Genomic DNA, 27,476 nt, shown 5'->3' with positions numbered 1-27,476 from the left:
CAAAGTTTAGTGGTCATAAATTCACATATGACCAGACTTCGTGGTTCAGAATTTTTTTCTAGCCATGTTCAGCCCTCTGGTTATAAGTACATAGTACAAACATAATGTATTATGACTACTTTTTTTACTGTGTTTTATTCTGCTTCATTATTTTATTTTCTATTTACCAACTACTGATAGCACATTTAATGCATAATCACAGTCCATTGTCTTCAACTGGGCTCTCTTTATATTTGTGGTTCTTTTATTAGTAGTGAAATTAAACATACTTTCATCAATTGAAATGCTTTTTTTCCCTAATTTTCCAGTGCCAGTGAATGTATTTGCCATTTTATATTTTTTGATTTATAAAACTATTTTTATATGTGACAAATATATATGCCCTTTATCACTATATTGTACACCTGCAACTAACATAACACTGTATGTTAACTATTCATCCTGGAATTAAAAGAAAAAATATATATACCCTTTGCCTTTCATTTATCACAAAGATATACTCTCAAATTATCACTTGAGCCTTTAATTTGATACTACAAAATCACGAGTATTGCAAAACAGTACTACATCAATTCAAGGTATATGTATCTGGGGGGAAATGGCTTCAAATCCCAAAGGGAAGGGCACGATTGGGTTTACCCAAGGACAAAGACCCAGGATGTAACAGGCAAGACATTAATTACACTCAGAAATTCCCCCTGTAAGTTGCTTTCTGGATATGTGATGAGTCTAAATTTCCAGGAATTAGTTTAATTTACAGGGATAGAGTCTTTCTAATCCACTCTTTTATAATAAGCCTAAAATCCCCACGGGGTCAAAATACATTCTGGTGGTCCTTTTAAATGAGACAGGACAAAACTAGACTATATGCCACAAAACCCAAACAAAAGCATTACTACAGATTTCAAATGAACTTGGTACCAGGGTGGTTATTTCCTATGACACAATATGTATATAAATTCAGTCACAGTCTAACCCAGTGGTTCCTATACTACAGGTCATCAGAGAAGTAGCATTAGCATCACCTAGGAACTTGCTAGAGATGAACTATCTTCCACCCTCTCTAAGGGCAGAAAGTCTAGAGTAGGGCCCAGCAATCTGTGTTTAACCATAACAAGGTGCTATGTACTGAATGTTTCATATTCATATGTTGAAGCCCTAATCCCCAGTATGCTGATTTTTGCGGTGGGGCCTTTGGGAAGTCATGAGGGTAGAGCCCTTATGACTAGGATTAGGGAATCTACAAAGAGACATGAGAAAGATGATCTCCCTCTTTATCATGTGAAAATATAGCAAGAAGGCAGCTGTCTGCAAGAGAGCTCTCACAAGGAATGGAATCAGCAGTCACCTTGATATTGGACTTCTTAACCCCCAGAAATGTGAGAAATAGATGTTTGGCTTTTTAACTGCCTAGTCTATGGTATTGTTATAACAGCCTGAACTAAGACACAAAGCCTCAAGTGATGCTGATACACACTAAAGTCTGAGTCACTGAAATAACAATAACTGATTAAGCTGAGTAATATAATACTGAAAATATAGGTCATAAATGAAATATAAACTTCAAGTCAAATATAAACTTCAAAAATAGACTTCAATGATGTATTTTAAACCAAAAAACCTCCAAAATTGATGATTATGTTATAGTTTTGAACTTGGAAAAAAAAAAAAATCACAATTCAAAATCTATATAGAGATTTGTCCAGCAGCTCCTCCTGGTGGTATGTGATATGTAATATTTTCGTAACAGGAAATGCTCCCAAGAGAAAACAGCACTACAATATGAATACAATATTTTTTATTTAAAATAATACACTGAAAAAAAGTTGTTTCAAGTTTAAAACATCACCAACCTATCTGGTCAATTCAATTCATATATACTCTATGTATTTATAAGACAATGAAAAGGTTCCTAAAAAAAAAAAACAAGACACTGTCAAGAAGTTGATGATGATCAATGACTGAGACAAACTCCTGTTTAGCTAATTAGAACCACTGATGTGCAATAATGATGTGAGCTAAGAATATTTGCAGACTTCTTTAGGATGAAAAATGAAGTGAAGAGATGCTGTCAAATGTGTACAAGTTTAAAGCTCCCATCACTTTTCCCAAGAGTACTACCCATTTAAACATTTAACATTGCTGTACTTAGCCACATGAATTACCATGTTAACTTTTTGCCATTTTTCTAAACTCAAAAATCTGAGAAATTATTCTAAATCATTAAGAAACAAAATTTTACTGTGTTATAGACCATGCCATATATTATACACTATGACAAGATCATATTTTCTGGGTTTGAGCCCATTTTTAATGAGATGTCAAAAATGAAATATTAGTGCCTAAAAGAAACATTTAACTATAAATGAGGCAATGATATTGGTCTGATGTAGAAAACGAAGAAAATAAAAAAGCAAAACTTACTGACATTGATTATTCTTAATTAACAGATAGATAATAATAATGCACAAAATAAACCTAGTTGGACTAACGTTTTCTTTCATTTGAGCACAGAATCTATTAAAATGTAGATTTTATTATTAATGACTTTCCATTTAAATGCCTTCTCAATTTCTAGTAAACATTAAGATTCTACAACAGTAAGACTGATAAAAATGGAAGTTTAGGGAAATGAGAATTATACCATTATCAAATTATCTATCCTTTTATTCAGGAAGTTTCATAACTATTTTTCTATTTTGAATATGCATAATAAATTACTAGAATAGTATCTACGAATAATATAGTAAGACAGCTTGAAAAAAAGGGAAAAACTTAAAAGCTTAACACAAATATTTTTCAAATACATTTACTCCAGAGTAAAAACAGCTATTGAAAAAAACTCTAATATTCTTAATAAAAATACATTATTAAATCAATAGGCCCTAAAATCTCTGTTATAAAATATTTTAAAGGTCCAAGTATACTTAAGGTATCTATTTTGCTTTAAGATCAAAACTTAATTTTTATTACATAATCCAGAATTTCTATGTATAATTTATACTTCAATACCAAAAAGATATTTAAACCATACACGAAAGGCAAAACTTGTGCGTGAAGACTCCACCTGACATGTGAAAACTGATAGATTTTTTTTTCTTGTTCAGTCAGGTAGGTCCACACTAGAATAAAGAATAGAATTAGGCTACAGCGTCTTAATCTGAATTTGTAAATTATGGTGTATTGATGAACTCCATAAAAAAAGAAGCAATAATTTACTATAATGTAACAACTTAGACTGAATATATTACCAAATAATATTTCTTTGTTTTAGATATCCTTATCCACTCAACGTTTCTAAATATACAGAGTTGAAACTCAAAACATTTTGTTTTAGAGTTAGAAACTAAATGACTTTATTTGGTTACTGATTTTCCTGTTTCTTTTAACTACATGTGCAGATACTTCTGCATATACTCAACATTCATTATCTAAAACATCCAGAAAAGAGTTGGAAAAGATTGTGTATTTTATGTCTTTAATAACTGTGCAAATATTTTTCACTCAGAATCTAGAAGTCTTTTACAGTGTTCAAAAATATCAGCACTTCAGAACAGACTGTTTTAACATCTGCACATCACCAGGGTTGCCCCCAAGGATTTTTAAATGATGCCTGCCTGTGCTGAATAAAGTGCTAACTTGCACCTTGCATTTCAAACTGTGTCCTGAGCAGCCATCCAGTTGGTACAACACCAGCTGAATTCCCACAGGCCACTGTTCACTCAGGCTTGACTGCAATTATCATGTCAATATTTTGTGCTCCGATATGCAGATATGCACACATGCAAGCTGCATAATACTTCCTTCTCCATGGAATGTTGACTTATGTTCAATGTTCTGGGAATTTTTAATGAAACTAGAAATAAACTTACATCAAATAAAAACAATTACAATTATTTTGCCTTAAAAATTATATTTGTGTTACCTTCTGCCATCCATATAAAGGCTAAATTTTTAAAGTAACTGCTTCAGTACAATTTCACAATTCTTTAATTGAAAGGTCTTCATAAAAGTTAAAAGACTATTTGTCAAGCTTCTTGCAAAAATGAGTTCAGATGTGTTTTTTCATTCTTTATTGTTCATTCTTTCACCTTGAACAGTAGAGTGGTTCCAATTAGACACCTTTCTATTAGTTCCTTTATCTTCCCATCCGTCCCTATCTCTGCCTAGGCATTCATGGCTATTGCACCAGGAAAAGTACTCAGCAAAAGGTATTTATGCCCTGTTTGGAGCTGCCTAGCGGCACTGCTGCCAGATGGAAGAATCCTGGCAGCTACACTTCTGGGGTCTCCAACCAGCCATGCTACTTCCATGCTCCAAAATGCAACCCTTTTGCAGGCTGTGTTTGCTTAATACACATGGGACAGTGTACAACCATATAGCAGCTGTGCAACCCATGTGTTTAAGAGTGAAATGGAGCAGGAGGGAGGTTTTCCCAGTGGTGAGAGTATATAATATAACCTTATAAACAACAGCCTGCTTATTAAGCATCTAAACTTTAACTGTAAACATAAATATGAGATAATCTCTCATCCTCTATGAGGTTAAATCTTTAAGCACAAGTATTTCAAGAATACAGCATGCATATCCTAAATAAACATGCAAAAATCGTCTTGCCTTTTTTATTCCTTTTTATGGTTCCCATTTTCTAGGACTGAGTTTTCATTTACAGACCAGAAAGAGAGAGAGAGAGAGAGAGAGAGAGAATACTAGAAATGGGAGAGTGAGTAAAAGAAAAAAGTATCAAAGAGCCCATCAAATAGTAAAAATAAATGGTAAAAAGAAAGCAAAACATATCTCTAAGACTGATACAAAGATTAAGTGTTTAGAAGTAAAAAACAAATAGGAAAATAAAGCAATTTCTGCAGAGGCTTCATTTGAAAATGTTATATACGAAAAAGTAAAAAGTATTAACATTGGTAAACCCTGAACATCTTCAATTGGAGATTTAGATATTATTTCTGAATTTGAGTATTCAAGTTCAAGGACAAAACACATTATTTTAAGGATTAACAAACTGCAAATAAGCTTTAAAATTAAGGAACAACAATAACAGCAAAAAGGCTGCAAGTTTTCTTGGAAGCCTATTATTTAGAAAACATTAACTGACTTTTCTCAAGATGCTATAAAAACAAACTGAAAAGGAATGTAAACTATAACATGAGATGGTGATGATACACTTACAATGTGCTAGGCATTATTATAACTACCATACATGCATTAACTCAAAACAACTCTTCTTATTTTCATCTTACAAAAGAGAAAACTAAGGCATATAGAAGTGACTATTTCTCTCAAGTCACACAACAAACCACGTGGTACAGCTAAGATTCTACACCACGTAGCCCTGTCTCCATAGCCATGTTCTTAACCATTAATCATTAAAAATAACCTCTTTATAAATATTACGGTTCAGTATTAAGTAAGTTCCAATGAACAAATTTTTCCCTAACATCTTTAAAACTGTTAAATTTTGGATCTCAGATTTTTCCATCTATAAAGATATAACAATATTCACCTTTCTAGTTTAGATTCTCTTCTGGAATGTCAGAATTGCCTGTAAAGGGTTTCAAAATACAGATACCTCAGTCTCATCCTAAACCTTGACCAACAACAATCTCATAGAGTTCATGGGTGAATGATAGCTCACAAATCTCTAAATAAATTAATCTACAACTCAGTGAAGGAAATATTCATATAATTAAATCTTTGCTGTATAATTCCTCAATGATTAAAATTAAATATGACATTCCTCACACGTCCCCTGATCAAAATTTTGACTACCTGAGAGAACTGTTTAAGGATCAGTGCCATTTTTGAGTACCTGTTACTGGACAAGCTTTTTTTTTTTTTTTAAAGATTTTATTTATTTATTTGACAGAGAGACACAGCGAGAGACAGAACACAAGCAGGGGGAGCAGGAGAGGGAGAAGCAGGCTTCCCGCTGAGCAAGGAGCCCGATGTGGGGCTCGATCCCAGGGCCCCGGGATCACGACCTGAGCCGAAGGCAGTCGCTTAATGACTGAGCCACCCAGGCGCCTCTGGACAAGCATTTAATTAAATGCTTCTCTAATTCAACAAACTCTTTCTAAAATCCTTTTAACAAATGTGTTAACTAAGACCTAAAGAGTTTCAATAAGGAAGACAGAAATATTTGTGATTTAAACTCTGGTCTATGTGACTTCTAAGTCTGTGTTCCCAACCTGTTATGGACTGTATGTTTATACCCTTGCCCCAAATTCATATGTTGAAATCTAAACCTCAATGTGATGGTATTTGGACGTGGGGAATTGGAAGGAATTGGGAGATAGAGACTTGGATCCCCTCATAAGGCAATGGAGACACCAGAGCGCTCTCTTTCCCCTACCCGAGGGTGTAAGTTGGTGGCTCTCACTAGAACCTCACCATACTGGCACCCTGATCTCATGCTTCCTGCCTCTAGAACTAAGAGAAATAAATGTTTGATGTATAACCCACCCAGTTTATGGTATTTTGTTACAGGAGCCTGAGCTAAGAGCCCATCTTTACATAATGTCAGTTTTAAAATTCAATCTTAAATACGTCTCCAGAAGTTCTGATTTTATGTAACTTTGAAAGAGATCCTCACAGGTAAGAAATAACACTTTAATCATGGAAAATGGAATCTTTTAATTTAACAAATACTATACACAAAACAAACAATAAGTTGAGACAGAATAAATGCAAGGAAGAGACCTTGTTTCTTCAATGGGGGGGGGAGATCAAGGAAGACATTTCTTAGTTAATGATTACAGTTTTTACCACAACCACCTTCATGAGAAGCACTATGTATTTCCTTCCCCTGACCTTCTCTCTTCTCACATAAGTACAATCTTAAACACATATTAGGCATTCAAAAAATAATTCTGAATTAAAAGTATTTATTAAATACCATCAGGTAAGCAAACTACACCGCAATCTATACAAACCTAGAATTTAAAAACATAAAAACATATAAAATTTTAAAGAAGATTTAAGACAATAAAAACATATCTAATAACTGAATGGTATTTTTTGCAGAGATGGGAGTATATCAAAAAAGGAAGAAACAACAGTATTCATTAAGAAGTAAATATACAAGTAAAATGTCATATTGCTGGCCAGCTAAACCAAATGTCTTTCATTTCCAGCAATATTATAGTTCAAAATTATGCTTTAACCATAGTTATACTCTCCCCCAAATCATTAGTATGACCTGTCATTTCTTTCATTACACAGATCTAGCTGCCTGTGAACTACTTGCTAAAACCAATTCCTTGAACTCATCATGAACCATATGCCCATTTTAATCCTGAATTCATCATGACATAAATGGAATAAAATGTCACTAAGTAATATATTTATTTATTTTATTTCTTAAAGTTTTGAAGCATTATGCTTGGCTTCTTTTCTCTAATCCACTAATAAGACTTTACTAAGTGTAGGACCTTAAAATAAATTTAGATCACATTCACTTGGTTTCTTCTTTCTTTCTTTGTTAACATTCAGGTGAGAGATAATTCTCCCTTTGGGCAGTGGTTAAAAACAGGGGCTCTGAGGATAGCTGAGTGGCTCAGTCAGTTAAGCATCTGACTCAAATCAAATCAAATTCTTGATTTCAGCTCAGGTCATGATCTCGGGTCATGAGATTGAGCCCCATGTTGGGCTCTGTGCTCAGCTGGGAGTCTACTTGAGATTCTCTCCCTCTGCCCCTCTCCACACTCATGCATGTGCATGCACTCTCTCTCTCTCTCTCTTCCACTCTTTCTCATACACACAAATAAATAAATAAATCTTAAAAGAAAAAAACAAAACAGGGGTTCTGGAAATATACATACTGCCACACATTAGTTCTGTGAGCTTGGGCAAATTATTTAACCTCTCTGTAGTTCATTTCCTTCATCTGTATAATAGGACTAATAATAAGGCCCATCTCATAGGACTATTGTAAGAATTCAGTCAATATATGGAAAGCACTAAGAACCATGTATGGCCCACAGTAAACACTTGACAGATGTAAGCTATTATCATCATGATTGTTTTATGATGTATTAAACTAAGAACACATGGAATAGCAAATATATGCTTACAATAATATTACACAAAAATGTTTTCCATATAGTTCAGAATATACTTCCTTATAAAATACACCATTTTTAAACATTTATTTATTTAAGCAATCACTACACCCACTGTGGGCCTTGAACCCATGACCCTGAGATCAAAAGTATCATGCTCTTCCAACTGAGCCAGCCAGGTACCTTCAAAGTATATGATTTTTTTGTTTTAATTTTTAAAGATTTTATTTATTTGTTTGACAGAAAGAGAGAGCACAAGCAGGAGGAGTGGCAGGCAGAGGGAGAGGGAGAAGCAGGCTCTCTGCTGAGCGGGGAGCCTGACATGGGGCTTGATCTCAGGACCCTGGAATCATGACCTGAGCCGGAGGCCCACCCAGGCGCCCCCAAAGTATATGATTTTAAAAAATCATTTTGAGTCATAGTTCAGTTTAGAACTATAGGCAGATATCCTAAAGGATCGATCAGGAATATTCTAAGTCCATTACAATACAATAACTGATGCTATGAAGAACAGTAACAGCACAGATAGTTTTGGTTATTTTCAGTTTTAATTCTTTTCCCTAATATATCCCTATAATAAAATTCATATTTTCTTTTTTTTACTCACTACACCTTGTACAGTAATGATATAGTACATTTTTATCCCATTTAATATCATATTTAAATATTTTATCCATTCATTATTTCTCTTTGTATTACAGATTATTTATAAACAGTTACAAAACCAATTTATTCAATAATTTTTCTATGAAGCCTCTGCTGTAAATATTTTTCCATCAAGAAAATGTCAAATATATTATTCCTTTATTTTAGTATTACAAAATCAGTTCCTTAAGAAACCTTGCTAGTCAAAAATGATCAAAAAAGATTCTCTATCTCAACATAAAAAAATTAGTTAGGACACTAATCATGCCAGGATTCCATATGAAACAGTAATGAACATTAAAAGAGAACAAGTTAATTCTATTACCCAGAATATGTACCAAGGCTCCCAGCGGTGCTGTAACAAACAGACAGGGCATTGTGGGGTATTTTAAATGTCTGAGGGAAACACGGCAGTACTTCACATCTGTTGGATACTGCACAGAATACTAGCTAGAAGTTCACGGTTTCAACATTAGATTGCACTACAGTTCTTTCATGACATCATATCTTTATGAGGTTGAGTTTTTGACCAGTTTATAAAGTTGAGTTTTTAAGAGCAAAAAGCAATGTGAAAGAAGAAATAAGGGTAGCAGTGTCCAATCTGATTACAAGGTTGGAGAAATTGTCCAGTACCCAACAGTCTCACATCCTATAGCAAATAATTATGTTTATTAAAGAATAAAATTAAAATATAACTATTTCCTTTTAATTTGTATGTGTATTTTAATAGCCAATACAATGTTAGGGCATAAATACTTAATCAAGGTAACTCTTGGGTATTTCTTCAACTTGAAGTGCCATGAAAATATTACTGATATACTAAGGTACTATGAACTGAGAACAATGGGGAACCTATGAATTAATCTTTAAAGAAAACACAAAAACAACAAGAAAACAGATCCATTATTTAAATGAGCAAAGATTATAAGGTATGGATAATTATTAATTACATCACTTAAAGCAACAGGTCTTTACTAAAAAGTCTCACAACTCCCTGGTAGAAGTCCTAATTGCTATAATTACAGTTCTACTCAGTCTCACTTAACTTTAATCTCAGTTCATCCTATACCATGCTCTGTATTTCAGCAGGCTCATACATTTCAAGTCTTAAACTGAAGGAGTATAAGAATATAACAACTCAGCTAATGACAAATAAGTTACATACTCTCCAGGTTAAACACAGATATTTTGGCAAAATTTTTAACCACTAAGAATTTCCAGGTACAAACAAACATCATGATATTTATCAATCAACTTCATTATGAGAGGTCTATCTGAAACGCTGAATACAATAGCAACAAAATTTGTTTAATTTTTTATACCCGGTATTTTAGTGAAAATTTTAATATGCCATGTAAATAAAATTAAACTCACCAGACAAAAAAAACTCCTTTGTTGGCATAATTTCGATTTAATATTAAATTACTCTACATTCATCCTGACTTAGATATTTTAAATTGTCTGAAAGTTCTGGGTCATTTCTCAGCATATAAAGCTGAATTAACTTCTGCTTCTAGCCATAGAGAGGAACAGGGACCAGATATGCCCTGCTGCTTTAAACAACTTGAAGACTACACAAAATATATAAAACATTTTCAGACACTGGACACAGGTAGCAAAGGACTGTGATCCTTGAAGGGAAACTAATGAGGCAAACTGTATGGTTACTTTAGGTAACTATCAAAAGGCAGTTTCCAAGCCATAGTGAAAGAAGGGGAAACCCAAACAGAACTCAGTCTCATTAAGTGGAGCAGGCACACACTGCTCCACTTCAGGAAGTTCAGGAAATCAAAGGAAGTTCAGGAAATCAAAGGAAGATAGAATTTGAAAGGCAAAGTAATGGAGAATGGAGCTGCATATAGAGAGAATACCAGAGGGGCTACTCTGTTTGAGTACTGATCTGTCCATGACTGAGAAGAAACTACTCCATGCAAAAGAGGGAACCATTGGAAAGCAATAGACTGGACAATTTCCAGAGGTCACAAGAGGTTAAAAATAGTTCGTGTTCCCATCAGTCAGAATGGAAAGACCTTGTAATATATACAGGGCATTAGGTAGAGTCCCCAAAAGCGTCGGGCTATAATAATGGGAATAAATTCACCCTAGTCAGGAAGACAGATTACCCTGAACCTATACTAACAAAGTTTCAAAAACATCAGACTGATCCACAAATAACTGCATGCAAGAACGAAGTCCAATATTCTTTAAAGGAATATAAGAATCAAACACTGAAAATAAATTTACAATGTCGAGAATCCAGTAAAAAAATCACCAGCCATAGGAATGCAAACTGGTGCAGCTACTGTGAAAAACAGTATGGACGGTCCTCAAAAAATTAAAAACAGAACTACCCTAGGATCCAGTAATCACACTAGGTATTTACCCAAAAAATACAAAAACACTAATTCAAAAGGATATATGCACCCCTATATTTATTGCAGCATTATTTATAAGAGCCAAATTATGGAAGCAGCCTGTGTCTAAGTCTGTGTCTATTAATAGATGAATGGATAAAGAAGATGTGATGTATATATATATATATATATATACACACACACACACACAATGTATATATATATTTATGGTATATGTGTATATATACGTGTGTGTGTGTGTGTGTGTGTGTGTATATATATATATATATATATATATATATATACAATGGAATATTATTCCACCATAAAAAAAGAATGAAATCTTGCCATTTGCAACAACATGGATGGAGCTAATGAGTATATATAATCTAAGCAAAAGAAGCCAGTCAGAGAAAGACAAATTCCATATGATTTCACTCATATGTGAAATTTAAGAAACAAAACAAAGGGAAAACAAAAGAGACAAACTCAAAAAACCAGACTCTTACCTACAGAAAACAAATGGATGGTGACCAAAGGGGAGGAAGGTGGGGGGCTGGGTGAAATAGGTGAAGAGGATTAAGACTAGACTTATCTTGATGAGCAGGGAATAGTATATGGACTTGTTGAATCACTATATTGTACACCTGAAACTAATATAACACTGTTTGCTAACTATACTGGAATTAAAATTTTTAAAAAATTACCAGGCATGCAAAAAAGTAGAAACATGATCCAAAATGTGGAGACATATCAGTGACTCAGATAATGGGATAGGGAATTCAAGGGCTTTAAAATGGCCTCTCATAAATATTAAAGGAGCGCCTGGGTGGCTCAGTTGGTTAAGCATCCAACTCTTGATTTGGTTCAGGTCATGATCTCAGGATCATGAGATCCAGCCCAGGGCTGGCTCCCCACTCAGTGGGGAGTCGGCTTGAGATTCTCTCTCCCTCTGCCCCTCCCCTACCATGTGTGCTTTTTCTCTCTCTCTCTTTAAAATAATAAATAAAGAAATCTTTAAAAAGTTAAAAAAATAAATACTAAAATATACTCAAAAGCCTGGGTGGCTCAGTCAGTTGAGCATCCAACTCTTGGTTTCAGCTCAGGTCATGATCTCAGGGCCCAGCGATAGGCTCCACGCTCAGTGCCAAGTCTGCTTGAGAGTCTCTGCCTCTCCCTCTACCCCGCCCCCATTCATGCACACGCATGCACACACTCTCTCTCTCTCTCAAATAAATAAATAAATTCTTTTTTTTTTTTTAAGATTTTATTTATTTATTTGACAGAGAGAGAGAAACAGCAAGAGAGGGAACACAAGCAGGGGGAGTGGGAGAGGGAGAAGCAGGCTTCCCGCAGAGCAGGGAGCCCAATGTGGGCGTCGATCCCAGGACCCTGGGACCATGACCTGAGCCAAAGGCAGACACTTAACAACTGAGCCACCCAGGTGCCCTAAATAAATTCTTTAAAAAAAATACTCAAGAATTTAAAGGAAAACAATATAATGGGGAGAAATGGAAGATTAAAAAAAACTAAGAGAACTTCTAGGTGTGAAAAAAATATAGTATCTGAAATGAAAAATACACTGTAAGAGATTAATAGCAGATTGGACATTCCATATGAAGATATCATAAAACTTGAAATCAAAGAAATAGAAATTCTTCAAAACAGAGTTGAAGTATATTCTTACCATTGCCTAAGATCCTTTAGCTGAACTACTAAGTCTTATTTATGAGTATGAGAGTATTTTCCAAACAATACCATCTAAATGATACTGTGTTCATCTGAATAATTAACAATTCTCAGTAGTGAAAAGTCATTTAAAAGAAATCTCAAAAAAAAAAACCACACTATGGGCTTTTCTAAAGATTATATATGCATTCAGTGCAAACATAAAAGTAGTAACTTTTAGAAATTAATAATCTTGAGCTGCCTGAGTAGTTCAGTCAGTTAAGCGTCTGCCTTCAGCTTATGATCTTGGAGTCCTGGGATAGAGCCCTGCATTGGGCTCCCTGCTCAGTGGGGAGTCTGCGTCTCCCTTTCTCTCTCCCTCTGCCTCTCCCCCTGCTTATGCTCTCTCTCTCTCTCAAATAAATAAATCTTTAAGAAAAAAAAGAAAAAGCAAAGAAATTAATAATCTTTATTTTAACTTCATTATGAAAATCTGCTCCATAATATATTCCCTTGTGGTAGAACGCAATTACTCTAGAGAATCTCTCCATAAAAACACAAATAAGAAATCTATAGATGTGATAGTTGTCTTTTGCTCTCTTACAGCCCATCCACAAATGGGACTTCTATATTTTAAAGAAATAATTTTTCAAAACTCCTTTTAAAAATCTAACAAATTCTTTATTTAAAAATGACATTAGGTGACATCAGCAAGATGGTAGAAGAGGAGATTTCAGCCCTCACCCACCAAGAGAAACACAGATTTTGACAACCACACAAGGGCGAGAGTATCTTTCTGAGAGGCCAGGAATCTAAGAGTGGTCCCGGCACCCTGTTCAGCAAAAAATATCTGAGAATCAACACAGTGATGAGGATAAGAACAGTTTCACTTTACCAATGTCGCTCCTCCCTCAAAGTGGCACAGCTCAGTGCCAAAAGAGACCTCCTCAGGCTATGATTCCTCCCAGGGCAGAAAGGAAGAGTACAGTGAATATCAGGTTTCCCCAGTCATGTGGGATACTGCCTAAGAAGCTCATTTCTTTCCCACCCCACACAAAACATTGAGGGGATCAGCATGGTTGAATAGTTTGGGGGCAATAGGAGTAGGGAAAATTGGTGAGACCTCATAATAACAAGGGTGTGGAACTCAACAAAGAGTCTTGACTTTGACAAATGACCTCATGGACTCTATAAAGAAGCCACCCATGAACCCTGTAGGAAGCATCACATATGGAATCCCTCAACTAGCCCATATGTGGGCTAATTAACCCACACAGCCAGTACTCTGTAAGTACCCAAACAGATGTCACGCAAGCTTCTGTAGGTGTGCAGGAGCACACACAGCCAGGCAGCTCAACTCTGTTGGACGTAGACGAGGCATATAACCTTGAGCACTTCAGGACCCTGATTTAAGTAAAATAAAAAAGAGACTCTCAGCATCTGAGAAGGCTATGCAGGATCAAAAGAAAACATACAATTCTAACAACTACCCTCAAGGCAGAACAAGAGGATGCAGTGAAAATATCCACAGAAAATGTCTGAGAAACTCCCCAAATTCCTAACCAGGCTGACTAGGGAAGTTCTTTCTCTCCCAAAGTCTATCAATTATGACTGAAGGAGGTGATTGCTTCAAATATGAAGACAGCAATGTAAGACTTCAAGGAACATGAAAATGGAGGAAACATGACAAAACCAAAGGGATAAAAATTTTCAAGTAACCAACTACAAGGAAATAATTATCAATTAACTGCCTGCTAAGACTTTCAAAATAAATGTTTCAAAAAAGCTGGGTACACTATAAAAGAACACACATAGACAACTAAATAAGACCAGGAAAACAATACATAAAAAAAACCAAGAACTTCAACAAAAGAGATAGAATTCATAAAAAACAAAACGAATTCTGGAGCTGAAGAATACAATGAACAAAATGAAAAATGCAATAGTCAAGAGTAGACCCAATCAAGCATAAAAAAGAATATGTGAATTGAAGACAAATAATTTCAAATATCCAGTTAGTGGGGGGGGGATAAAAAAAATGAAGAAAGCATATGAAATATATGGGATAGCATTTTAAATAATCACTGTATGCACTATGGAAGTCAAAGGAGAAAAGAGAGAAAAAAGGGTTAGAAAGCATATTTAAAGGAATAATGGTTGAAAACTTCCTAAATCACGAAGCTGTAAAAATTCCAATCAAAATCACACAGAGATACATTATAATAAAGTTCTCAAAAATCAAAGACAAATATAGAATTTTGAAAACACCAAAAGAAAAGCAACTCGTAACATACAAAAGAAACATTATAAGGTTCTTAGTGGATTTTTCAGAACAAACTTTACAGGCCAGGAAAGAGTGAGATGCTATATTTAAAGTCCTAAAAGAGAAAAACTGCCAACCAAAAACACTATACCCAGCAAAGCTGTCCTTCAGAAATGAAGGAGAGATACATACCTTCTCAGAAAAACAAAAGCCAAGGAAATTCATCACCACTAGACCTACCTTATAAGAAATGCTAAAGGGACTTCTAGCTAAATGGAAACAACACTAACAAGAAAACACAAGAAATTATAAAACCAATTGGTAAAGGTAAGGATATACTCAAATTCAGAATACTCTTAATACTGGTGTTCTGAAATCATTTTGAATTGTAGTGTAAACTTTAAAAGACAAAAGTATTAAAAATAGGGGCGCCTGGGTGGCTCAGTTGGTTTAAGCGACTGCCTTCAGCTCAGGTCATGATCCTGGAGTCCCGGGATCGAGTCCCACATCGGGCTCCCTGCTCAGCAGGGGGTCTGCTTCTCCCTCTGCCCTCTTCCCTTTCTTGCTCTCTATCTCATTCTCTCTCTCAAATAAATAAATAAAATCTTTAAAAAAAAAGTATTAAAAATAAATATAATAACTGATTAATCAATACAAAATATAAAAAGATACAAAGGATGACCTCAGTACAATATTGTGAGGGTAAGGGAAGTAAGAGAGTAAAGGTTTTTTCTGAGACTGAACTTAAGTTGTTATCAGCTTAAAATGGACTATTATAACTAGTTACATTTTCCATAAACTTCATGGTAATCACAAAGAAAAAACTTTCAGTAGATACACAAAAGACAGAAAAAAAAAATCAAAGTATATCACTTACAGAAAATCATTAAAAATCACAAAGTAAGACAGTGATAAAGGAAGAGAGGAACAAATAACAGCCATAAAAAAATTAATGAGATGGCAATAGTAAGGATTACCTATCAATAATTACTTTAAATGTAAACAAATTGAATTCTACAAAAAAAAGACACTGAGAGTCCAGTGGTTTAAAAAACAACAAGAACAAGGTTCAACAACATGCTGCCATAAAGAGTCTCAATTTACCTTAAAGGACACCTATAGGGTGTAAGAGAAGAGACAGAAAAAAGAGAAAAAAGCGTAGCTTTATATATATATATAAATAATCCGCAAAATAGACTTTAAGTCAAAAGCTGTCACAAGAGACAAATAAGGTCATTATATAATGATAAAGGGTTCAATTCATCAAGGAGATATAACAATTATAAATATGTAGGCACTCAACGCTGGAGCACCTTAATATATGAAGCAAACAGTAACAGGACTGAAATGAGAAATATACAGTAATACAATAAAAATAGGTGATTTCACTAATGGAATTTCAACAATGGATAAAACATCCAGAAAGAAAATCAATAAGTTAACAATGGACTTCAATAACACCAACTGGTACTTCACATGGTCAGTGTTAGGACCACGTAGACCTAACTAAGGGAAATATACACAACATGTCACACAAGATCAGCAAAGTATAAATATTTCCCAAGCCCATACAAAACATTCTCCAGGATAGATCATATGTTGCACCATAAAACAAGTTTTAACAAATTTAAGAAGACTGAAATCATACCAAGTATCTCTTCCAACCATAATGACATGAAACTGAAAATCAGTAACAGAAGGAAATTGGGAAATTCACAAATATGAGAAAATTAACATACTCCTCAACAACCAACAGGTCAAAAAGAAATCAAAAGTAAATAGAGCACCTTGAGACAAATGAAATCACAACATACTAAAACTTTGGGGAAGAAACAAGAGCAGTTCTGAAAGGGAGATACATAGCAATAAATACCTACATTAAGAAAAAAGATCTCAAACAACATAACTTTATACCTCAAGGAACTTGAAAAAGAACAAACTAATCCAAAAGGTAGCAGAAGGAAGGAAATAATAAAGATTAAGGCAGAAACAAATGAAACAAATGAAAAAGAGACTCTAGAAAAATAAAAGAAACTAAGAGTTGATTTATTGAAAAGATAAGCAAAATAGACAAACCTTCAGAAAGACTAACAAAAAAGAGAAAGACTCAAATGAATTTATAAATGAAATAGGACATATTACAAGAAATCCAGCACAAATATGAAGGACAGTAGGAGACTACTATAAAAATTAAATGCCAACAAAATGGATAACTTATAGAAGAAAAGGATAAATTCCAGAAAAAGACAACTTAAGACTGAATCATGAAGAAATAGTAAATATGAAAAGAGCTATAATGAGTAAGGAGATTGAATTGAATCAAAAATCCAAGAAAAGCAAGGTCCTAATAGTTCACTGATGAATTCTACCACATTTAAAGAATTAACACCAACCATTCATAAACTCTTACAAAGAATTAAAGAAAAGGAAACACATCTAAACTCACTTTATGAATCCAGCATTACTCTGATACCAAAATAAGACAAGGAAACACAGATGGCAAAATCCTCAACAAAATACTAGCAAGCCAAATTTGTCAGCATATTAAAAGAATCATACAAGACCAAGAGATATTTGTCCTTGGGATGCAAGGATGGTTCAATATATGAAAATCAATAAATGTGAAACACCACATAAACAGAATGAAGGATAAAATTAATATAAAATCATCTCAATAAATGCAGGTAAAGCTTTAGACTAACAACATCTTTCATGATTAAAAAAAAAACACTCAGCAATTGTGTATAGAAGGAATATACCTCAACAAAATAAAGGACATATATGATGAGCCCACAGCTAACATAATATTCAGCAGTGAAAGATCGAAAACTTTCTATGATCAGTAACAAGAAAGTTAATACTTTCTTGGGACGCCTGGGTGGCTCATATGGTTAAGCATCTGCCTTCAGTTCAGGTCATGATCTCAGTGTCCTGGGATGGAGTCCCACATCAGGCTCCCCGCTCAGTGGGGAGCCTGCTTCTCCCTCTCCCTCTACCTGCCGCTCCCCCTGCTTGCTCTATCTCTCTGACAAATAAATAAATAAAATCTTTTTAAAAAAATTATAAAAAAAAAAAGAAAGTTGTTACTTTCTTGTACTACTCCTATTCATCATAGTACTGGAGATCCTATGCAGAGCAATCAGGTAAGAAAAAAGAAATAAAAGGCATTCAAATTGGAAAGAAAGAAGTAATACTGTCTTTGTTTGCAGATGTTATGATCTCATATGCAGAAAATCCAAGGACTCCACCAAAAAAAACCTAGTAGGACTAATCAATGAATTCAGTAAAATTGCAGGACACAAAATTATCAGACAGAAATCAGTTGTGTTTCTATACACCAGCAATGAAACAACTTAAAAGGAAATAAAACAATCCCATTCACAACAGCATCAAAAACAATAAAATACTTAGAAATTAATTTAAACTAGAAAGTAAAAGACCTGTACACTCAAAACTACATGACTTTGATGAAAGAAACTGAAAAGGACAAACAAATGGAAAGATAGCCCGTGTTCCTGGACTAGAATAATTAATACCGTTAAAATGTCCATACTATCCAAAGTCTTCTACAGATTCAAAACCCCTATCAAAATTCCAAAGTCATTTTCACAGAAATAGAAAAGAAACAATACTAAAACTTGTATGAAACTACAAAAGACCTGCATTGATAAATCAATCCTGAGAAACAAAAAGAAGACAGGAGGCATCACACGTCCTAATTTCAAACTATACTATGAAACTATAATAATCAAATAGTAAGGAGCTAGCATAAAACTAGACACAACCAATGGTACATAATCAAGGGCTCAGAAATAAAACCAAACACATACAGCCAAGTAACATTTTTAAAGGGAGCCAAGATAAAATTAATAAGTCAGGAAACGACAGATGTTGGCGGGGATGCAGAGAAAGGGGAACCCTCCTACACTGCTGGTGGGAATGCAAGCTGGTGCAGCCACTCTGGAAAATAGTATGGAGGTTCTTCAAAAAGTTGAAAATAGAGCTACCACACGATCCAGCAATTGCACTACTGGGTATTTACCCCAAAGATACAAATGTAGGGATCCAAAGGGGTACATGCACCCCGATGTTTATAGCAGCAATGTCCACAATAGCCAAACTGTGGAAAGAGCCAAGATGTCCATCAACACATGAATGGATAAAGAAGATGTGATATATATATATATATATATATATACATATATACATATATATACACACACACACACACACACATATATATATATAATGGAATATTATGCAGCCATCAAAAAGAATGAAATCTTGCCATTTGCAACGAAGTGGATGGAACTGGAGGGTATTATGCTAGGCGAAATAAGTCAATCAGAGAAAGACGTGTATCATATGATCTCACTGATATGAGGAATTCTTAATCTCAGGAAACAAACTGAGGGTTGCTGGAGTGGGGGTAGGAGGGATGGGGTGGCTGGGTGATAGACACTGGGGAGGGTATGTGCTACGGTGAGCGCTGTGAAGTGTGCAAGACTGTTGAATCACAGATCTGTACCTCTGAAGCAAATAATACATTATATGTTAAAAAAAAAAAAAAAGAAGAAGATAGCAGGAGGGGAAGAATGAAGGGGGGAAATCGGAGGGGGAGACGAACCATGAGAGACTATGGACTCTGAAAAACAAACTGAGGGTTCTAGAGGGGAGGGGGTGGGAGGATGGGTTAGCCTGGTGATGGGTATTAAAGAGGACAGATTCTGCATGGAGCACTGGGTGTTATATGCAAACAATGAATCATAGAACACTACATCAAAAACTAATGATGTAATGTATGGTGATTAACATAACATAATAAAAGGGAGCCAAGAAAATTCAAGGGAGAAAGACATGTCTCTTTAATAAATGGTTTTGACAAAACTGGATAACCACAAGCAGAGTGAATTTGGCCCCCTATCTTACACCACCTATAAAAATGAACTTGGAATAGCTTAAAGATTTAAAGAACTAAAACCATAAAATTCCTAAAAGAAAATGAAGAAGAAACTCCTTGACACTGATCTTGGCAACAATTTTTGGATATGGCACCAAAAGCATAAGCAAAAAAGCAAAAATCAAAAAGTAGGACTCCATCAAACTAGAAAGCTTATGCACAGCAAAAGAAACAATCAACAAAATGAAAAGGCAACCTCAAGAATGAAAGAATATTTCATATCATATAACTAATAAAGGGTTAATATGCAAAATACATAACAAAGTCATACAACTCAATGCAATTAAAAAGTAGGAAGAGGGCCTAAATAGTTATTTTCCCAGAGAAGACATTAAATGGCCAATAGATACATGAAAAGGTGTTCAATCATTAATCCCTGGGGAAATGCAAATCAAAATCAAAACAAGGTGTCACCTCACACTTGTTAGAATGGCCATCATCAAAAAGACAAAGAGAACAACTATTGCGAAGGGTATGAAGAAAAGGGAAACCTTGTTTTTTTTGGTGGGGATGTAAATTGGTACAACCACTATGGAAAACAGTATGGAGTTTACTCAAAAAATTAAAATAGAACTACTGTGTGGCATTTTTAAACTCAGGAATGTGGGGAAGATGGCAGAGCTCACGCTCACTTTGTCCCACAACACACTGAGGCAACAACTATATATACTGCAACTAACTGAAAACAACCTGCAGACTGGTAGAACAGATCTTCCATAGCTCGTCAGAGAGAGAAGACTACATTGAAGAGGGTAGGAAGGGCAGAGACATGGTCAGGAACTAAAGGCCTAGTATGACTAACCACAAATGGGAAGGATATCACAAGCATGAAGAAATGAGGGGATCAGAACTTATACCAGGCATCCCCAGCCCTATGGACCTGCAATGGGAAGATAAGTCCCCATTGTGTCTGGCTTTGATAATCAATGGCGCTTAACTCCAGGAGCTTTAAAAATCAGCGGGGCTTACCTCTGGGAGAGCTGGAAGGCTATACGAAACCACAGCTCCACTATTAGAGAGTCAGCATCCTAAATAACTCAGCCTGAGACATGGCACAGAAGCAGCAGTTTGAAAAGCACCAGGGGCATAATAAAGGAGATTTAGTGACTAGTTTTAGGAGGTGTGCTGGAGGGTCAGGGATCTGCAGGAGATTTCTTCAGGAACAAAGGGCTGGTGGGTGCCATTTTTTCTTGCCCTCCCCCAGTGGAAATAGCTGGATGCTTGTAGGAACCAATTCTAACACACTCCTCCTACCTTGCTAGGACCACGTCCCCCACCCTGGAGTTCCCCTGCATACGTGCCCCACCTAACCTGCCCGCCTCAGCAAGCACCCCTGCAAAGTGACCCCTTTGTCTGGTCACTTCAGACCTACAGACAACCATAGATGGAATATGCAGCCCTGGCCAGAATCAGAGCCCCTACAAAGTAACAAAGTAACTCCCGCCCCAGTGAAGGGAGAATATAAACCCACAGACCAATGCACCAACAGTACTTGCAGCTAGGCTCCTTAGCTGGCAGCAAGGGAGCAGGCCCTGACCAGTGGTGGACATGAAGCTGTCACAGTGGCTAATTACAAAGAGGTGGGCTAAGGGCCAGCTCCACCCATCAGCAAGTCCATCACAACTGTAGCTGGGCCTCTCAACAGCATGGAGAGCAAACCCTGCCGAGTGTGCCTACAGCAGGTGAAGTGAGTCATTGAAACCAGCTAGGATAAGGGCCAGCCCCACTCACCAGCATGCCCACAGTAATTGCAACCCAGCCACAACAAAAGAACACATGCAGCCCACAGAGGATACACCCCTAGAATACATGGCTCTAGTGACCAGGGGGATTTTCTACAGGGCACCACAGGACCGCTTCTACATAAGGTCACTACTTTTAAGACCAGGAGATGTAGCTGGCCTATTGAACACAGAAAAAAACACAAAGTGTTGGAAAAATGAAGACAAAAGGAGTACGTCACAAATGAAAGAGCAACAAAATCACAGAAAAAAAGCTAAATGAAACAGATAAGCAAAATGCCTGATAAAGAGTTCAAAGTAATGGTCATAAAGATACTTACTGGACTTAAGAGAAGAGTGGATATACTCAAAGAGAACTTCAACAAAGAGATAGAAAAAATAAAAAATAACCAATCAGAGCTGAAGAATATGATAACAAAGGAAAAATACACTACAGGGAATCAACAGCAGACTACAGGATGTAAAAGAACAAATCAGTGATCTGGGAGACAGGGGAATGGACAGCACTAAGATAATAAGACACGAAAAGAATAAAGAAAAAGGAATCCAAGCATATCACTAAAAAAAAAGGCATCAAACCACAAGGGAGGAGAGCAAAAGAAGAAAGGAACAGAGAACAACTACAAAAAACAACCAGAAAACAATTTTAACAAAATGGTATTGAGTAAATAACTATCAATAATTATTTTCAATATAAATGGACTAAAAATAAATGCTCTAATCAAGACATGACCTAACTGAATAGATAAAAAAGACAAGACCCATATGTATGCTGCCTACAAGAGACTCACTTCAGACCTACAGACAACCATAGATGGAAAATGAAGAAATGGAAAAAGATATCCCATGCAAATGGAAGTGGGAAAAATAAAGCTGGGGTAGCAATACTTAGATCAGATTTTTTTTTTTCTTAGATCAGATTTTAAAAACAAAGATAAGTAAGAACCAAAAAGGGCATTACATAATGATAAACAAGAGAATATAAAATTTTATATATGTATGCACTCAAGATGACAACACCTAAATACATAAAGCAAATATTAACAGTCACAAAGGTAGAAACTGACATTAACATATAATAATAGTAGGTGAATTTAACAGGACATTTACATCAGTGGATAGATCATCCAAACAAAATCGGTAAGTAAACTGTGACACTGAATGATACACTAGACAGATGGACTTAATAGATATATACAAAACATTCCATCAAAAAAGAGCAGAGTAATTCTTCTCAAGTGCACATGAAACATTCTCCAAGATAGATCATGTGTCAGGCCACAAACAAGTGTTAATAAGTTTAAGAAAACTGAAAACCTATCATGCATCGTTTCCAACCACAATGGTATGAAACTAGAAATCAATTACAAGAAAAAACACAAATACATGTAGGCTAAACAACATGATACTAAATAATCAATGGGTCAGCTAAGAAATCAAAGAGGAAACTTAAAAAAATACATGGGGACAACTGAAAATGAAAACACACAGTCCAACTCTTTGGAACACAGAAAAAGCAATCCTAAGAGTGAAGTAGCAATATAGACCTACCTCAAGATACAAGAAAAATTTCAAAAATCTAATCTTATCCCTTAATAAACTAGAAAAATGAACAAACTATTTCCAAAGTTAGCAGAATGAAAGAAATAATAAAGATTAGATTGAAAAAATAGAAAAGAAGAAAGAAACTAAAAGCTGGTTCTTTGAAAAGATCAACAAAATTGATAACTTTTACCCAGTCTCATCAAGAAAAAAAGAGAGAACTCAAATAAATAAAATTAGAAATTAAGAACAGAAATTACAACCACCACTGTAGAAATACAAAGAATTATAAGATAATACTATGAAAAATTACATGCCAACAAATTGGGCAACCTAGAAGAAATAAATTCCTATAAATATACAATCTTCCAAAACTGAATCATGAAGAAATTTGAACAGACTATCAGTTACAAAATTGAAATGGAAATCAAAAAACTCCCAACAGGGGCACCTGGGTGTCTCAGTCAGTAAAGCATCTGCCTTCAGCTCAAGTCATGATGTCAGGGTCCTGGGATCAAGAAGCAGGGAGCCTGCTTCTGCCTCTCCCTCTGCCCTTCCCACCACCCCACCGCCCCCGCTGCCCCAGTTCATGTTTGTTCTCTCTCTCTCTCTCTCAAATGCATAAATAAAATCTTAAAAAAAAAGAAAACTCCCAACAAACAAAAATCCAGGACCAGATGTCTTCACAGGTGAACACCAAATATTTAAAGAGTTAAGGGGCGCCTGGGTGGCTCAGTCATTAAGTGTCTGCCTTCGGCTCAGGTCATGATCCCAGGATCCTGGGATCGAGCCCCGCATCAGGCTCCCTGCTCGGCGGGGAGCCTGCTTCTCCCTCTACCACCCACCCTGCTTGTGTGCCTGCTCTTGATGTGTCTCTCTGTCAAATAAATAAATAAATAAAATCTTTAAAAAAAAAAAAAAAGCCTTTAAAAAAAATAAAATAAAGAAGAGTTAATGTCTATTCTTCTCAAACTATTCCAAAAAAATAGAAGACAGAAAATTTCCAAATTTATCCTATGAGGCCAGCATTATCCTAATATCAAAACCAGACAAACATTACAAAAACTAAAACTACAGGCCAATATCCTTGATGAACACAGATGCAAAACTCCCCAAAAAATATTAGCAAATCAAAATCAACAATACCTTAAAAGGATCACTCACCACTAGAATTTTTTCCAGGGATGCAAGGATGTTTCACTATTCACAAATCATTATGATACATCATATTAACAAGAGAAATGATAAAAACCATATGATCATCTCAATAGATGCAAAAAAAAAGCATTTGAAAAAAACACAACATGCATTCATGATAAAAGCTCTCAAAAAGATGGTTTTAAAGGGAACATACCTCAATATAACAAAGGTCATATATAAAAAATCCACAGCTAACATCCTATTAAATGGCAAAAAGCTGAAAGTTTTTCCTCTAAGATCAGGAACAAGACAAGGATGTCCACTTTCATCACTTTTTTTGACATAGTACTGGAAGTCCTAGCCACATCAATCAGACAAGAAAAATAAATAAAGAGTATGCAAATTATAAAGGAAGAAGTAAAACTGCCACCATTTGCTGATGACATGATATTATATATAGAAACTCCTAAAGACTCTACCAAAAAACTATTAGAACTAATAATGGATTCAGCTGCAGGATACAAAATTAATATACAGAAATCTGTTGAATTTCTATACACTAATAAAAAATTAGCAGAAAAAGAAATTGAGAAAACAATCACATTTACCACTGCATCAAAAAAAATAAAATACTTAAGAATAAATTTAACCAAGGACTGGTGAACAAACTATAGTATGAAAACTGTAAGACCCTGATAAAATAAATTGAAGCTAACACAAATTAAAAGGAGCACTATGCTCGTGGATTGAAAGAATTAATATTGTTAAAATGTCCATATTACCCAAAGCAACCCAGATTCAATGCAATCCCTGTCAAAATACCAATAGTATTTTTCACAGAACTAGAACAAAGAATCCTAAAATTTGAATGGAATCACAAAAAACCCCACAAAGCCAAAGCAATCTTGAAAAAGAAGAACAAAGCTGGAGGTATCACAATCTCAAATTTCAACACATACACAAAGCTACAAAAAGATATGGTACTGGCAGAAAAACAGACACATAGATCAACAGAACAGGATAGAGCCCAGAAATAAACACATGCTTATTTGGTCAGTTAATCTATGACAAAGGAGGCAAGAATATACAATGGGGCAAAGACAGTCTCTTCAATAAATGATGTTAGGAAAACTGGACAGCCACATGCAAAAGAATGAAACTGGACCATTTTCTATCATACACAAAAATAAACTCAAACTGGGTAAAAGGCCTAAATGTGAGACCTGAAATCATAAAACTCCTGGAAGAAAACATACACAGTAGTCTCTTGGACATTGCTCTTAGCAACATATTAATGGAAATGTCTCCTGAGGCAAGGGAAACAAAAGCAAAAATAAACTATTGAGGCTATATCAAAATAAGCTTTGCACAGCAATGGAAACCATCAATAAAATCAAAAGGCAGCCTGTCAAAAGGGAGTAGATATTTGCAAATGATATATTCAATAAGGGGTTAATATCCAGAATATATAAAGGACTTATACAATTCAATACCAATCTCTCCAAATAATCCAATTAAAAAATGGGCAAAGGACCTGAATAAACACGTTTCCAAAGAAAACATACAGATGGTCAACAGTACATGAAATGATGCTAAACATCATTCATCATCAGGGGAATGCAAATCAAAACCACAATGAGATATCACTTCACACCAGTCAGAATGGCTAGTAACAAAAAAATAAAAATTAAGAAGTGTTGGTGAGGATGTGGAGAAAAAGGAACCCTCATGCACTGTTGGATTGTCCATTGATACAACCACTGTGGAAAATAGCACAGAGGCTCCACAAAAAGTTAAAAATAAAAATATTATACGTTCCAGTAATTCCACTACTGGGTATTTACCCAAAGAAAACAAAAACACTAATTCAAAAGATATATGCACCCCTGCAGCATTATTTACAACAGCCAAGATAAGGAAGCAACCTAAGGGTATGTCTATAGATGAACGGACAAAGAAGTGGTATACACACACAGAGGAATATTACTTAGGCAAATATAACAACAGGGAAGGACCTAGGGGGTATTATGCTAAATGAAATAAATGATACAGAGAAAGACAAAAATTAAATGATTTCACTTAAATGTAGAACCTAAAAAACAAAACAAATGAACAAATAAACAAAGAGAAACAAACACTACAAAGAACAGATTAGTGGTTGCCAGAGAGAAGGGGGGTGGGGACAGGCAAAAGAAGTGGAGGGGATTAAGAGGTACAAAAATACAATTATAAAATAAGTCAAAGAAATAAAAAGTATAGCATGGGGAATATAGTCAATAATACTGTAATACCATATGGTGACAGTTGGTGATTTTACCTATCATGGTACACACTGACTAATGTACAAAATTATAGAATCACTATGTTGTACACCTGAAACTAATGTAACATTCTATGTCAACTGCACTCCAATAATAAAAATAAATGTGTGTATATTTATAATTACATTTATACTACCATGAACTACTATGTGATTCAGTAATCAAACTTCTGGGTATATATGCAAAGGCAATGCAACTATGTATTTTACCCACTTTATGGTTGTTCGTAAGAGTTAGTTTGAAAATGTCAAATTCTTTTGTAAACCCATAAAGTAGGTAAAGTACATACTGGCACTGCAGATTAGGAAATGGAGGAGAGGCTATGTAACTTATGAAAAATCAAAGCTAATAGGTAACAAATTCAAAATTCAAACATGTTTCTAACTCCGTATCTGTGCTCTTCCCACTTTTTAAGACAGCCTTTCCAAAAATGGAGGTAGAACATCAGGGGTCAGAAATTACGCCACTAGTCAAGATAAAATAATATGAGGAAAACCAAACAATCCAGGTATCAAAGATACAATTTTAAAGTAAAGCAACTTGCAACTCCATTCAAAAATTTTATTTATGAATCCTGCTCCATCAAAGTTGGGTTTGCATATAAAATATTAAATAGACAATTTGGTTAGAGTGAAGAATATAGGAATAAAAGATACTGTAGAAAGGATGGTAATATTCATATTAAATATGCAAGGAAAACAAACTATCAATCAGAACTCCCAAATATGAAAAATCAAATGATGCTTTGTAATATTTTAGACAGTAA

The 27,476-nt window shown here is 35.1% G+C and overlaps 1 protein-coding gene across 7 annotated transcripts in view; it reads right to left on the bottom strand.

Moving 5' to 3' along the window:
- CNTLN (centlein) overlaps nucleotides 1-27,476 on the bottom strand; it is a 300,088-nt gene that overhangs the window by 232,272 nt on the left and 40,340 nt on the right. The gene's annotated exons all lie outside the window — the stretch shown is intronic.

Source organism: Mirounga angustirostris, unplaced genomic scaffold (assembly GCF_029215605.1).
Source record: "Mirounga angustirostris isolate CCGP_5_RB_7025 unplaced genomic scaffold, mMirAng1.0.hap1 SCAF_15, whole genome shotgun sequence".
In the NCBI taxonomy this organism is placed as follows: domain Eukaryota; kingdom Metazoa; phylum Chordata; class Mammalia; order Carnivora; family Phocidae; genus Mirounga; species Mirounga angustirostris.
The sequence above is the reverse complement of the archived record's forward strand: the minus strand, read 5'-3'. Positions and strand labels throughout refer to the sequence as shown.